At 38.1% G+C, this 14,366-nt stretch overlaps 1 pseudogene; it reads right to left on the bottom strand.

Annotated features, from left to right (window-relative positions):
- Positions 1–10,859: 10,859 nt before the first annotated feature.
- On the bottom strand, positions 10,860–12,289 carry LOC127161802 (lectin-like; annotated as a pseudogene).
- Between the last annotated feature and the right edge of the window lie 2,077 nt (positions 12,290–14,366).

Here is a 14,366-nt window from a genome sequence, read left to right as displayed (position 1 = left end):
TCAACACGAAATCCATAACTTTTTGTCAGCAAGGTCTGAAGATGATCTGAGTCAAATTTGGTGAAGATTGGACTAACGGTCTAGGAGGAGTTCGAAAAAGTAGGTTTTCAACATGAATCAAAATGGCGGACAGGAAGTTCGGCCAAAATTGGCAAAATTGGTATCGGTGTTCTCAGCATGACCGAAGGAATCTATCAAAATCAGTTTTATTTCAATAGGCTAATGTACGCAAAAGTTATTAGCATTTTTTGAAATTTCGTTATAACTTTTGACCACAAGGTGGCGCTGGCCCAAAATTTTTATGTACATTCAGGGCATGGTGCCGAACATTTTTGTAATTAATGTCGAAACGATACGCTAATCTGTTCTCAAGATACAGCATTTTAAAGCTAAATTCAAAATGGCCGACACCAAAAATGGCTGACATGGGAAAATTGGATATGGTTCGACTCGGTATGACACACCGAATCTAAAGAGACCAGTTTTGTGATTTTTGGACAAATCATTCAGACGTTATAAAGAAAAATAGCCATTTTTCGTATCTCCTGACCACTAGGGGGCACTGCACCGAAACACTGCAGTTAGTCTCAGGTCATGCTTGTTATAACACACACCAAGTTTGGTGTCAATATGCCAAACTGTTACGGAGATATAGCCTCACATTCATTTTTGCTAGCTTTTCGTAGAATTCTTTCGCGTGTTATTCGTGAACGGCTGAACGAATCGACTTGAATTCCATAACTTTTTGCCAGCGTGGTCTGAAGATGATCTGGATCAATTTTTGTGACAATCGGTGCAACGGCCTAGGACGAGTTCCAAAAAGTAGGTTTTACGAACAATTGAGAATAGCGAAAAAACTAAACCTTACGATTTTTGAATTTTGGTGTCCATTCGACTCGGCATAAGCCAAGGAATCAGAGGAAAAAATAATTTTTGTTGTGTGGCTTACGGTTCAAACGTTATTAGCATAAATCTTTTGAAAGTTTGGACAAGTGGTGGCGCTAGAGAGTTTGAGTTAGAGACTCCAAACTTGCTATGGTTAATGTTGGGACTGTCCTCTATCAGTGTGCAAAATTATACAACTTTCCCGCAAGCGGTTCTATGGGCTGCCATAGACTTGCGGCGGAAGAATAATAACGCCAACGGATACAATAGGTGCCACCGCACCTTCAGTGCTTGGCCCCTAAATAATAATAATAATCCTTAGGGGATCAATAGGGACTTTGCACTTTTAGGGCTCAGGCCATAATGATTATTAACCATGACATATGATATGTAATATATCTTACATACAAGGACTGTGCATTCAAGGAGAGGACTTACCATTGCAGCTCATCAGCTTGTTGTCTTTCTGTCCTTAACCTTGTGGTTAAACAGTTATTAAACATCATGTTTTCAATTAAGGAGAGATACAGAACACATTAGGCTTTGATTACAGCTTAATGTATAGCTATCCGATCAAGACCAAGACTCATTCTTGGTCTTGGATGGATAGGAAATGGGAAATTCAGTCCGTCAAGTTGCATTAAGTGTAAATAGGGTCAAAATACTTCTCCTACAGAGACATTCGTTATTTGTAATTACTCAAACTTAAGTGTAAACATTTGGGTGCTCGAGATTCTGACTTCATGAAGGCTCAATAAAGTTATCATGAAAGTTGTTACATCTGTCACTTTGTATCGCTTTAATTTTCACAACCCCTTCTTTTTCTCTCACATCTCGTTCTCAGCTCTTCATCACATAAAAGCTGGCCTAATGTGGCCTCATGGTGAAACAAAGCAACTTGTATCACAACATAATGCATTAGGTTGCATGAAGCATTAGTTGTTCTAATTTCCCATTCACTATTACTGTACTGCTAGAACATAAAAGCGTCAGGAAATGTGTCTTGTTTGTTTTATGCAATTCTTTGCACTTCTCTCTTTGGCTTTATTGCTGGTCTTCTTTAAAATATATCAAAGATAAAGGTTCGTGATACTGCTTAAACGTATAATAATTTATTTAGGTACAGCAAAGATATATTTCGAGGGGTGAGAACCGGAAGGGTGTAAGTGACATTTTGGGTGAATGGAGATATATCAAATGAAAGCTCTTGATGAGCTCTTTCTACTGGCAAAAGTATACTGTTGTCATGAATCCGGTCCGTGACTCTCACACTACACAAACTGTTGCATGTCACTCCAGACTACACTTCCCAACATCCATTGCACTGATTTACAAGCAAAGCTGCAACCAATCACACACACACTTTATAAACTATGGACTTACCTGTTCTTATCACCGAGTATTGTTTGCGTTTATCTCTGTCTGACCTATAGCAACTTACGGAGCCTAGTCTAGTCAGTCTTGATTCCTGCCTGGTTTACCGCATTCTGTCTGTTTCTCACCTATCTATTGGATTACTGGTTTGCTTTGTCCCCTGGACTATGTTCGCCGACAATCGACCCATGCCTGTCTTTGGAACACTCTTTTGTCTTGCCCTGTTTTTATCTGTTTGCTGGTGTCTGACCCTTGCCTGTTTAAATGAGCAGTTCAATAAAAGCTTGCAGATGGATCCGCACGCCTCTCTCAGTCTCTCCGTTACAACTGTAATCCATGAGTGTACAAATTTTTATTATAAACCATTAAAATCAGTACACAATGTCAGATCAAACTATGGTAAATTGCTGGTAAATTTTGCTTCTGTCTCACCTTATTTTATACCTTTCCATTCGATTTCACAACTCCTCATCTTCTCTTGGTCTTACTGACTTGCGGGTCTAGAAAAGTTTTTTATTCTTCATCACACAGGAAACTGTGACTGTGACATCTAGCGCCTGAAGCATTTTAAAAAGAAATATATATAATGTTTATAATACCTGCCTCATGGTGAAGTGTCACATAGCCAGCAGGTCAAAATTGTTGATTCCCTTTATGCCAAAGTCATTAGGATATTAACTAAAGATCATGTTCCATGAAGATATTTTGTAAATTTCCATTCAAGCTAATTTTTGATTAGTAATATGCATTGCTAAAAACTTAATTTGGACAACTTTAAAGGTGATTTTCTCAATATTTAGATTTTTTTGCACCCTCAGATTCCAGATTTTCAAATAGTTGTATCTCAGCCAAATATTGCGCTATCATACAAACCATACATCAATGCAAAGCATATTTCAGATTCTATATAAATCTCAGTTTCACATAATTGACCCTTATGGCTGTTTTTGTGGTCCAGGGTTACAAATGAAAACCAGTAGAGAGATGCAGATCCAACCATGAAAGACTGTTTTGGGTTCCCCCTCAGTCAGTCACGTTCAACGTTATGTCGAGTGACGTATTTGGGGTCTCACTTGGGAACCCAGTCATCTCTGAGCTAAAGAGAAAAGGCCAATGGAAATTGGCAAGTGGAATTTGCATGCCAAGAACAACGGGTTGGAGGTGTCTAAAGCGCCTTCTCCTGAGCGTTTGCGGCTTGATGATTAGTTTTTGGGTGCTGGCAGTGACGTTCCACCTCACTTCACCCCAGTACTTTTCTTCCAGAGGTGCATGAGGAGCTTACTAGTCCAGTAGTTCAGGAGCGCCATCTCTGGCTGAACCTGGCACAGATAAGTGACGCCAACAAAATACGCTTTCTCAAGACACCAATTTCCCAGGCAACACGGTCGAGGATTTTGCCCAGCAGTTCTCGGCAGTTCAGAAACAGACAGAGGCAATCAAGCACATCTTGTGTGAGTCCACCAAGTCGCTGGGTGCCAGGCCTCCATCTGCCCATCGCTGAGGGCACCCCCTGCGGCCTCTACACCTGCTCCGCCCCCTGCAACATCTAAGGAGGCAACCCCTCAGCCAGGGCCTCGAGCTGGCCGCAGGAGAGCGGCTCAGGGCCCTGCTAAAAATACCTGCAAGACTGCAAAGCGGCCCTGACACGCAGAAAAGTGTCAAGTGAGACCCCAAATACGTCACTCAATGTAACGTCTCCATTCAGTCCTTCAGGGAACGAGGGTTACATGCATAACCTAGACATTACTGTTTTCGCCCTCTAGTGATTTAAAATAAAATGGCACTCATGCGTCTTGAGGAAGAACATTGTTTTGATTGTGCTTCGGCACTGCTCCTGTGCGTGGATGAATGTGGTTTGAGGCACTGTTGTACCCTTGCATACAAGACATCGTATTAAAACAGATAGACAAATAATCAATGGTTTACAAATGGTGAGAATGATCAACGGCAGATTTTTCTTGTTCATTCATTGTGACAACAAGCGTTCATCTTCACACTAGCTACTTCCACACCACACACGAGACACAGTAGCCACAGAAACTTTTCTCTGAGTATGCAGTAGCATGTTTACCCACTACGCAAAGCATGCAACTCCCAAAAGCTGCTATTTTAATAATATTATTTATTGTTTTCTGTTTTGTCCACGAGGTGGCACTGTGCCAGGCTTACTTTCAGAGGGATAATTCTGCCCCCTATCACCCTGCCCCCACTTTTTATTAATTTATACTGCATATGTATCAGCCCAGCCCACACTTTCTTTTTTTCTTTCTTTTTTAAATTACCTGCTTGAACTTCCTCAGCAGTTTAAAGTGGTTTAATGGACACTTTGTCTTCAAAAACTGGAAAATTCTAACAGAAAAATGAAAGGAAATTTTGTGTTCCAAAAATGTTTCCTTACTGAAATGACAGTGAGTTTGGATTGCACGTTTGTTTTAAGAAGATGGCATTACGTTGTGTTTGTGTGTTGCCTTTGCTGGCCTTCAGATTCCACTAATGAATCCACTGATGAATTAACCAACATTATTAAAATGTGTTTCCTCGTTCTGTATCCCACTCCCTGAATTCAGTTTTGTGCTTAATATGAGAGTTCTATTTATTATTGAAGTATTCAAGTATTGCGGGATGAGTATCCCAGTTAGGCTATCTATTTATCCTAAGTCTTTATGTATGCTATTTCTATTTGGTTTAATAGCTTATGGTAAAGACATTTTGTATGAAACTATTTTTTCCCTTAACACAAGTATATGCACTGTAAACTAGTTAGATTAAGGACAGTGACTTTAAAGCCATCTTTCCCCTGTAGTTGTACATTTATGATGGTGATTAGACGTTCCTGTTTTCCAGGGAACGAACCTACAACCTACAAATAGACTGTAAGAAACTTGACCAACATAACAGGCAGGTTATCTGAGCAATCATGTCATTACTACTTTCAACAACAGCGCTCTAGCTGAAAAGATGAAATAGCCAAGCTAAAATCTAGACCTACTTGGTTGCGTTATGCTACCTTGAGCAGAACGCTATTATAATAATTATCAAAAGAGACATTGATTTCAAGGTAGTCAAACTATTTATGTTAACTCTGATATGAACAAATAATATAAATATAATAAAAAAATTATAAAAATAAATAAACATTTACACTTTTACAATTAGCTGAAAGCACATAATTGTGCTCAAAATGAGCTTAAAATAAAAAATAATAAGCCTATAATTAGGGATAGTACAGATACATTTCTAAAACAAACATAACATTTAAAAGTTGCATTACTGTAGCTATATTCAGTATGTAGATACAGTTAGAAAATGTGAGAAATGTTTGTTAAATACAATAACATTTATCATATGCTCTCATATTTATAATTTTATGTAGATTTGTAAAGTCACAATTTTGTTATAACTAGGGATGCACGATATTATCGGACTGATATCGGAATTGGCCGATAATGGCTTTAAAAGCAAATATCGGCATCGGCCCGTTATGAAAAATTATGCCGATATGTCTTGCCGATAAGGGAAATATGTTAACTCGGTGTGCTCAGGGTGTGCTAGTGATTAGATCACGTCAGCAGTGTGGCTCATTCTTGAAATAAAGTTTTGCCTGAATGGTAATTGCATTCACTGTTTTGGATCGCTGCATTTAAACTGAGAATGGACGTATACAGAATGAGGCTTCGGTGTGTGATAACAGAGTAAACAATTATAGCACGTGGCAGCCTTACCTGGGTCCTATAATGCCTGTTCGGTAAGAAGTAGGGATGTCAGTTTTCGATCATTTCCATGATTGGTTGTCTTTAAATCGTTAACTTTAATGCTGCAAACTGCGTCTATTGTAGTGACATATAGTGGCATGACAGGATGTGCAATGCCACTCAAAATGCCAGCGTCCTCACCCGAGTTAAAGTTTTTTTTTTCTTTTTTTTTTTTTTTTTTTTTTTTTGAAGCGAGTAGCATGACTATAAAACAAATAGATGTAAATATGGTCATTTGATAAAAAATGAAGAGAGCGCGCTGCTGTTCCGTTTGGGATCATTTTACTGTTGGCTGTTTCATACCAGTCACTAGACCGTTGAGTGAGCCTTTTTAAATGCTTTCATGGTGCTCGTTGTTGTATTTTGAAACACAATCACAATGTTTGGAATTGACATGATGAGCATTTAAAATAAACTGATCCCAAAAGTATTTACGGCATGCGCAGGGCCGGAGTGGGACTCCTTTTCAGCCCTGGAGTTTCAAGCCTTAGACCGGCCCACTTTAGTTCACGACTGACTATATTAAAATAACGTCATTTCCAATTCAGTGCAAATACAGTAGCCTAAGTGCTGTTTCACAGTGAAGATTTATCTGAACAGTTAACACAATGTAATGTTTAACAGTATCAGAATCTATTTTCTGTAAGAATTAGTGCTCATAAATATCCAAACCTTGAAATGAAAAAATATCAAATAAATACAAATATATATATTAAGCTATATGTATAAAATAAAGATTACAATAAAATGTATTAAACTTTCTAATGACACTATTGTTGTATTTGTGCTTATTTGGGCTGGTTAGTAAAGTTTGCAATCACTATGGCACATCCGGTAAGAATGCAAGTACTCAGATGTTTCTTCTTTAACATTTATTCTCCATTGTAGATGGGAGTACACAGGGTGTGTGTGTGGTTCTGAAAGTATACATACAAGAATTGTAAATAAGAGAATTAATTATTACAATAAACATTCACAACCATATTAAGTCACTGTATAATATTAGTCACTGTATAATTACAATAATCAACATTATATACAGCCTTGCTCCGAGCGGGGCTCGAACCCGCGGACGTAACGTCATTAGCGCGATTCCTGCTGCCTTTTGTAAACAACATGACGATGCAATTTAGAACGTGATTCTGACGGTATTTATCCGCAAATAAACATATAATCCACATCACGCTTCTAATAAACGTGTAAGCAGTTGTCCAAAACACTCTATCACATTACTCACACAGGAAAACATGGCGATTGCTGGGATCGCGATCGTGGTACTCAAGCCTACGGTACTGCCGTTAACCTGCAGTCCGTGACTATCTTTAACAGCAACAATATACAGCATATTAACAATAAAGATAAGAACATTTGAACTTACTTTTAGCTGCACGCACAAACTGGAAATAAACTTTGTGGAGAACACTCATTTGGCTCCGCACTGAACTCTGCTGCCACGCACTTCTTTTTACTGTCTAGCGGAACTACTCCCAGATTAAGCTTAAGCTTTACTTATTCGTATTTTGAGCTGTCAAATTAAAGAAATCCACCAATGAATTTCACTGTCCGTTATTAGTTTTCATCCTTCAAAACAACTATCATGTCTTTTTCAAGGAAACAGCTGCTTTATAACTTATATAATATATAAAATATTTTTCATGAATATGAGAACATTAAAGGGTAAATCTCCAACACTATTCTTTAAAACATCACAATGTCCTTTTCTGCAAAATCGGAATATATATTCTGTGCAAAATTGTTCACAGATATCCAGTCCTTAAACACAAATAAAGAATAAAACAAGTAGTATTGCACTGTTATCTGCAAAACTTTTTTTAACCACAGTATTACTTTCTAAAGATGGCTTCATCTTTTTTTCCTCTGCATAAGTGCGGCTTCAAGGAAACATGGCCAACCCAAAAACATTAACAAACGCCTGAGCAGTGTACTGATCTCTGCAACTTTGTTTATCACAGTGTCATTGTCCAAAGACATGAGAATTTCTTTCTCAGTGCACATGAGCATGAATGCCTCAAGGTTCTTCTGGGTTAAAGTGCTTCTGAGCCTGTTTTTTACAAATTTCACAACTGAAAAACTTCTCTCACAGGCTACTTGTGTGATGGACAGAGTTGGTTTTAACGAAAAATGTACTCAGCTTAGTACATTTGGCCGCGTCAGTTTCTAGAGGTTTCTTTTTTTTTAATTCTGGCCTTTTCAGCGCCACCTTTGCGCTTTTTAATTATCCATTTTTCATCTCTCGCGTATCTCTTAACAACTGATTTTGCTTTTGAGCAAGGTGCCGCTGTCGGGGGAGACGAATGATCATTAACCTGCAGGCTGCATTCTGCTCATGGAGCTGCGGTAAAATAATGAATAAAAAGAGTAAGGCTATGGTAAAAAATAGATAAAATAAATAAATAAATAAAAAGTGCGACTGCTGTGAGTGCAGGCAGCTAGGGACACCGGCCATCGCGGCCAAAAAATGGACCGGCCCACCCAGGGGCGTCGCACCCGTGGGGGATGTGGGTGTTTTAACACCCACACTTTTCCCGGTGAGAGGGTTCAACGCCCACACTTTTTCTACAGTTTTCCCGCAGTTTTGAACAAACGTTTTTAAATAAGCTTGATATATGTTTGGGAAGATGTTCTGTTTATGTTTTGTTGGCATGTCGAATGTTTTCTGTATTATATTTCGTTTTTTAGACTAATGGCAATTGCTAATTGGGATAGTGTTCAGTAGCTAACTTAGCTAAGTTCGGTTATGTGTGTGGCATGCAATGCATAAAGTAACTGTGATGAAGAAGGCAGGAAATTGATGAGGAGGGACAAATTGACAATGTTAAGCAATGTATTTATGGGTTTATTGCCAGTGCAATTGATTTTGATATTTTGAGCATTGTTTGTTCATTAGCTGACTTGCCTGTTGTGTTTGATTGTATCTGTTGAGGAGAAAAAAGTGAGAAATAATGTCAGTTTGCATACCTGTTGACTATGGAAGAATATTATTTTAATGTGTATATTATTTTAATGTTTAAAAACAGTAAATTGTTAAATTATTTTGTTAAATTACTATTATTTATATTATTATACTTTTGTTTATATTATTATTATTTAGAAAAAGCTTTTTGTGAGGACTTTTTTTTTTGTTTTATATCTCAATTGCTTACTTGCTTATCTGCAAGTAAGCAAAATGTAGCAGTCACAGTCCTGTCAAACAAACCACTTAACAAACAAACCACATTCATCCCCCACACTTTGGAAAAGCTTGCTACGCCCCTGGGCCCACCGGGAATTCTCCCGGTCCTCCCGATTAGCCAATCCGGGCCTGGGCATGCAGCCAGTGAACCTCTTTCACCGGCGGCGCTAAGGCAGAACACACCGTTGCTCATAAGAACATTTTTACGTGAGTATTATAACACAAATGAGGTACAAAGCCTTCTTTTTAAAAATAAATAATTGGTTAGCAGGCAAATGTTATACATAGCGACCATGACTGGATTCATGCCGTTCGAGCCCATAGATTTAAAGCAATACGCGGCTATGTGTTCTGTTTTGCCGGTAGGTTACACATTTCCACGAACTATAAATAATATTTATAGTTTCTTCTCCCAAATCCTCATCATCTCACCCTTTAATTTCACAGGTTTACTTTCTTGTCATTCACTTTTAATCCATGTTTTCCTATCTCTTACTGTGGTAAACATGCGAGTGGGAAATGAAAGATTTGGTGGCAGTGAATTAAGAATTCGTTCATAAGACTTATTAATTCGTTCCTTTATTTTACAAATTAATAAATGAATAAATTAGGAACGAATTAACTAGTTGTAGTCATGAATTATGTCGTGTTTGTGTCCCGCAGCCCTGTCAAAGCGCAGTGCAGCGTATGAAACAATTAGCCTATTTGTGGAAATTATAATGAAACATGAATTAGCGACTAAATTTCTATTACTTTCCACGTACTTTCACGCGAAGAGGTGCTTTTGGTGTGAGCGCTTTGTGTATAGATCCTAGTTTGTATTTGCTGCTTCAGCAGGAGCGCGAAAGTGCTCGCAGCGCGCAGCAAAATGAAGCCAATATTGAGGAAACAGCGGCGGACCCAGGGTTTGGTTTTCAAGTAAAAGACCGCTTCGTAAACCAGACAAGATGAACATGTTGGTATTCGTGTGCAGAAAAAAAAACATGCAAGCACTGTCACGGTCAGTCAGTTTAGTTTTACTTTCATTTTGAAAAGCTTGTTATCTTTGCCCTTTGCCTCAGGTTATGGAAGCTTTCTTTTATTTTTTTTATTTATTTGATTCCTCAGTGTTTGCTAAACGTTCTGTGATTTATTAGCTCAGGAAGTGCCGTGATGAAAGGTGGATGAAGCCGCTGAAGGAAGCCGCTACCCCTCGTGCAGCGGACCTCTGCGGGTAGCGAGTGCGGCTGCCGGACTCCGCCCCTTACCTGGACCCTTCCCTTCTGAACACTGCCCCGCCTTCACGGAACCCCTGCACGTCGAGGACACCAGATCCCCTATGTATTTTGGTCACTTTTATTCCCCCTTTTGGACACTTTTGTTTATATTGTTTAATAAGCCTCTCCGAGGCCTGACGTCACGCCCACTGTGTCTGTCGTTTTGCTCTTCCCTTGACACATCTGATAAGAAACGTCCTATAGACGTATTGCAGATTAGCAAACAATCTAAAAAATACGTCTTGCAGATGTAAATGCAGACGTCACATAGACGTCTCCAAGATGTACCTGCGTTACCAGGGTGGTTTCCATTTCAGACATCTGCACTCCTTAATATTTATAGTCACAATCAGTCAGGCATAATCAGACAAACAATAGAAAAATAAAATCAACTGATAATTTTGATTGCAAATGTTCTTTATTATCATTTTCAAACTATTTAAAGAATTGTTTTTTTTTTTTTTTTTTTGCTGTTGCACAGAAAATCATTTTATTCAGAAAGTGTTATATACCCAGCTTAAACTACTCCATCTTCTCAGAGCCTGGTTGCAAGATGGTATCCCACTTGAAGGCACATATGTAACTTTTCTTAACATGACAAGCAGCATCATTCCATTTGCCAATCTCTGAAAATGTCAATGGATGAAAGAGATTATTCTAACTTCTGCAGTGTGTCTCACCAAATATTTTAAAAGTTAAAATGAAATGTGACAGTCTTATAACCCATTGGTGTTTGTCTGTTCTTACCTTTCCAGTTCATCTCCACGCATTCCTCTGTGCTAGTGTACATGTGGTTGGGCTCACCACGTGTCCAAATTTGAAAATCCCAGAAGGATCCATCAGTCCAAAGAAATACACCAGACTGAGAGAATGAGATTTTAAAGAAGATAAAATAAATAGTGTGTGCATGTAATTGAAAAACAGGAAATAACAATTTAATAATTTCTCTTTGCTCTCCCTATCTATGAACCTCTTCACACCTCTGTCTTTTTTTTACCTTAAATAATTCAAAGGCTCCAAGCCAGAAGCGCAGGTTGTTTCACCAATTTTTTAAAAGTGCAGAGCAAGTAATCATTATGCCTTTTACTATGCACTGACACCAGGTGTGCACCAGGGGCTGTGGCCCTACACTTCAACTGGATATGAAAAAGGAAGAACAATTTAATGACTACACATAACATTGATTCATTTACTTTATTTTTTTGTTACATTACAATGACAAAAAAAACCTACCTCAGCAGCACTAAAGCTGCGAGGCCTTTTAAAATATTTGACACAGTGACTGCCCACTTCATACCAGTCAGTGAAGCCGTACACTTTGCACGACGTAGGCATAGCGCACCACTCAGTGACATTTGTACGGCCAGCAACAAACCCTAAATGACAAACTTACATAAACTATACGCACAAACTATGTGGTCACATGCTTTTTGTTAACAATACCTGGTTTACCATTAATTATCAGGTTCTCATTAAGGAATGGGCCTGAAGTAATGGGTAAAATTTTGAAAATTCAACATATTTTAGTATGAAATAAATGTTACCTTTCTTCACAGTTAAGAAGTTTCCACTCCCAAAAAGGAGCATCATCAACAGAAGGCTAATTGATCCTGATTTAAACTGTGAAAGAAGTAGAATATGATTATTAACCACAACATATGATATGTAATATATTTTACATACAAGGACTGTTCATTCAAGGAGAGGACTTACCATTGCAGCTCATCAGCTTGTTGTCTTTATGTCCTCATAATAAGTTTTGCTTCTGTTTCACCTTCTTTTATACCTTTCCATTCAATTTCACAACTCCTCCTCTTCTCTTGATCTTACTGACTTGTGGGTCTAGAACAGTTTTTTTATTCTTCATCACACAGGAAACTGTTTCAGACATCTAGCAACTGAATCATTTTGAAAAAAAATATATATAATATATAATATATATAAAATATACTTCATCCCTGTCAGCATTGTAATGGACAAACAAGTTAAAACTGATTTTGCAGACAGCACATTAGTCAGAAAGAGGCAATCTGGTAAATTACAAGCATCTGAAAACTTTACTTTACCACATCATACAGTGAAACCAATAACCTTGTGGTTAAACAGTTGTGAACCTCTTGGTGCCAACATCCACTTGACGCTGCCAGAAACAGCTGTTGCTTTATCATTTAATTAAATTCAAGTTTATTTAGCACTTTTCACAAAGCATATTATTTCAGAAAATGCATGTTTCAGTGTTACAATCAGTAAGTATTCTGTTGTCAGCAACAAAATCTGTCAAATGAATGTCCGTATGGCAGTAATTTACAGCTATAAGACAATGTTATGTGGTTATGTGGTTATTAAACATCATGTTTTCAATTAAGGAGACATACAGAACATATTAGACTTTGATAACGGCTTAATGCATAGCTATCTGATCAAGACCAAGACTCATTCTTGGTCTTGGATGGATAGGAAATGGGAAATTCAGTCCGTCAAGTTGCATTAAGTGTAAATAGGGTCAAAATACTTCTCCTATAGAGACATTCGTTATTTGTAATTACTCAAACTTAAGTGTAAACATTTGGGTGCTCGAGAATCCGACTTCATGAAGGCTCAGTAAAGTTATCATGAAAGTTGTTACATCTGTCACTTTGCATCATTTTAATTTTCACAACCCCTTCTTTTTCTCTCACATCACGTTCTCAGCGCTTCATCACATAAAAGCTGGCCTAATGTGGCCTCATGGTGAAACAAAGCAACTTGTATCACAACATAATGCATTAGGTTGCATGAAGCATTAGTTCTTCTAATTTTCCATTCACTATTACTGTACTGCTAGAACATAAAAGCGTCAGGAAATGTGTCTTGTTTGTTTTATGTAATTCTTTGCACTTCTCTCTTTGGCTTTTTGCTGGTCTTCTTTAAAACATATCAAAGATAAAGGTTCACGATACTGCTTAAACGTATAATAATTTTTTTAGGTACAGCAAAGATCAATTTCGAGGGGTGAGAACCAGAAGGGTGTAAGTGACATTTTGGGTGAAATGGAGATATATCAAATGAAAGCTCTTGATGAGCTCTTTCTACTGGCAAAAGTATACTGTTGTCTTGAATCCGGTCCGTGACTCTCACACTACACAAACTGTTGCATGTTACTCCAGACTACACTTCCCAACATCCATTGCACTGATTTACAAGCACAGCTGCAACCAATCACACACACACTTTATAAACTATGGGCTTACCTGTTCTTATCGCCGAGTATTGTTTGCGTTTATCTCTGTCCAAGCTATAGCAACTTACGAAGCCTAGTCTAGTCATTCTTGATTCCTGCCTGGTTTACCGCATTCTGTCTGTTTCTCACCTATGGATTACCGGTTTACTTCGTCCCCTGGATTGCGTTCGCAGACGATCGACCCATGCCTGTCTTTGGATTACTCTTTTGTCTTGCCCTGTTTATATCTGTTTGCTGGTGTCTGACCCTTGCCTGTTTAAATGAGCAGTTCAATAAAAGCTTGCAGATGGATCCGCACGCCTCTCTCATTCTCTCTGTTACAACTGTCATCCATGAGTGTGCAAATTTTTATTATAAACCATTAAAATCAGTACACAATGTCAGATCAAACTATGGTAAATTGTTGGTAAATTTTGCTTCTGTCTCACCTTATTTATACCTTTCCATTCGATTTCACAACTCCTCATCTTCTCTTGGTCTTACTGACTTGCGGGTCTAGAAAAGTTTTTTATTTTTCATCACACAGGAAACTGTGACTGTGACATCTAGCGCCTGAAGCATTTTAAAAAGAAATATATATAATGTTTATAATACATGCCTCATGGTGAAGTGTCACATAGCCAACGGGTCAAAATTATCGATTTCCCTTTATGTCAAAAATCATTAGGATATTAACTAAAGATCAT

Source organism: Labeo rohita, unplaced genomic scaffold (genome assembly GCF_022985175.1).
Source record: "Labeo rohita strain BAU-BD-2019 unplaced genomic scaffold, IGBB_LRoh.1.0 scaffold_742, whole genome shotgun sequence".
NCBI classification, from domain to species: Eukaryota; Metazoa; Chordata; class Actinopteri; order Cypriniformes; family Cyprinidae; genus Labeo; species Labeo rohita.
Note: the sequence above shows the minus strand (reverse complement) of the source record. Positions and strands in the feature narration are given on the sequence as shown.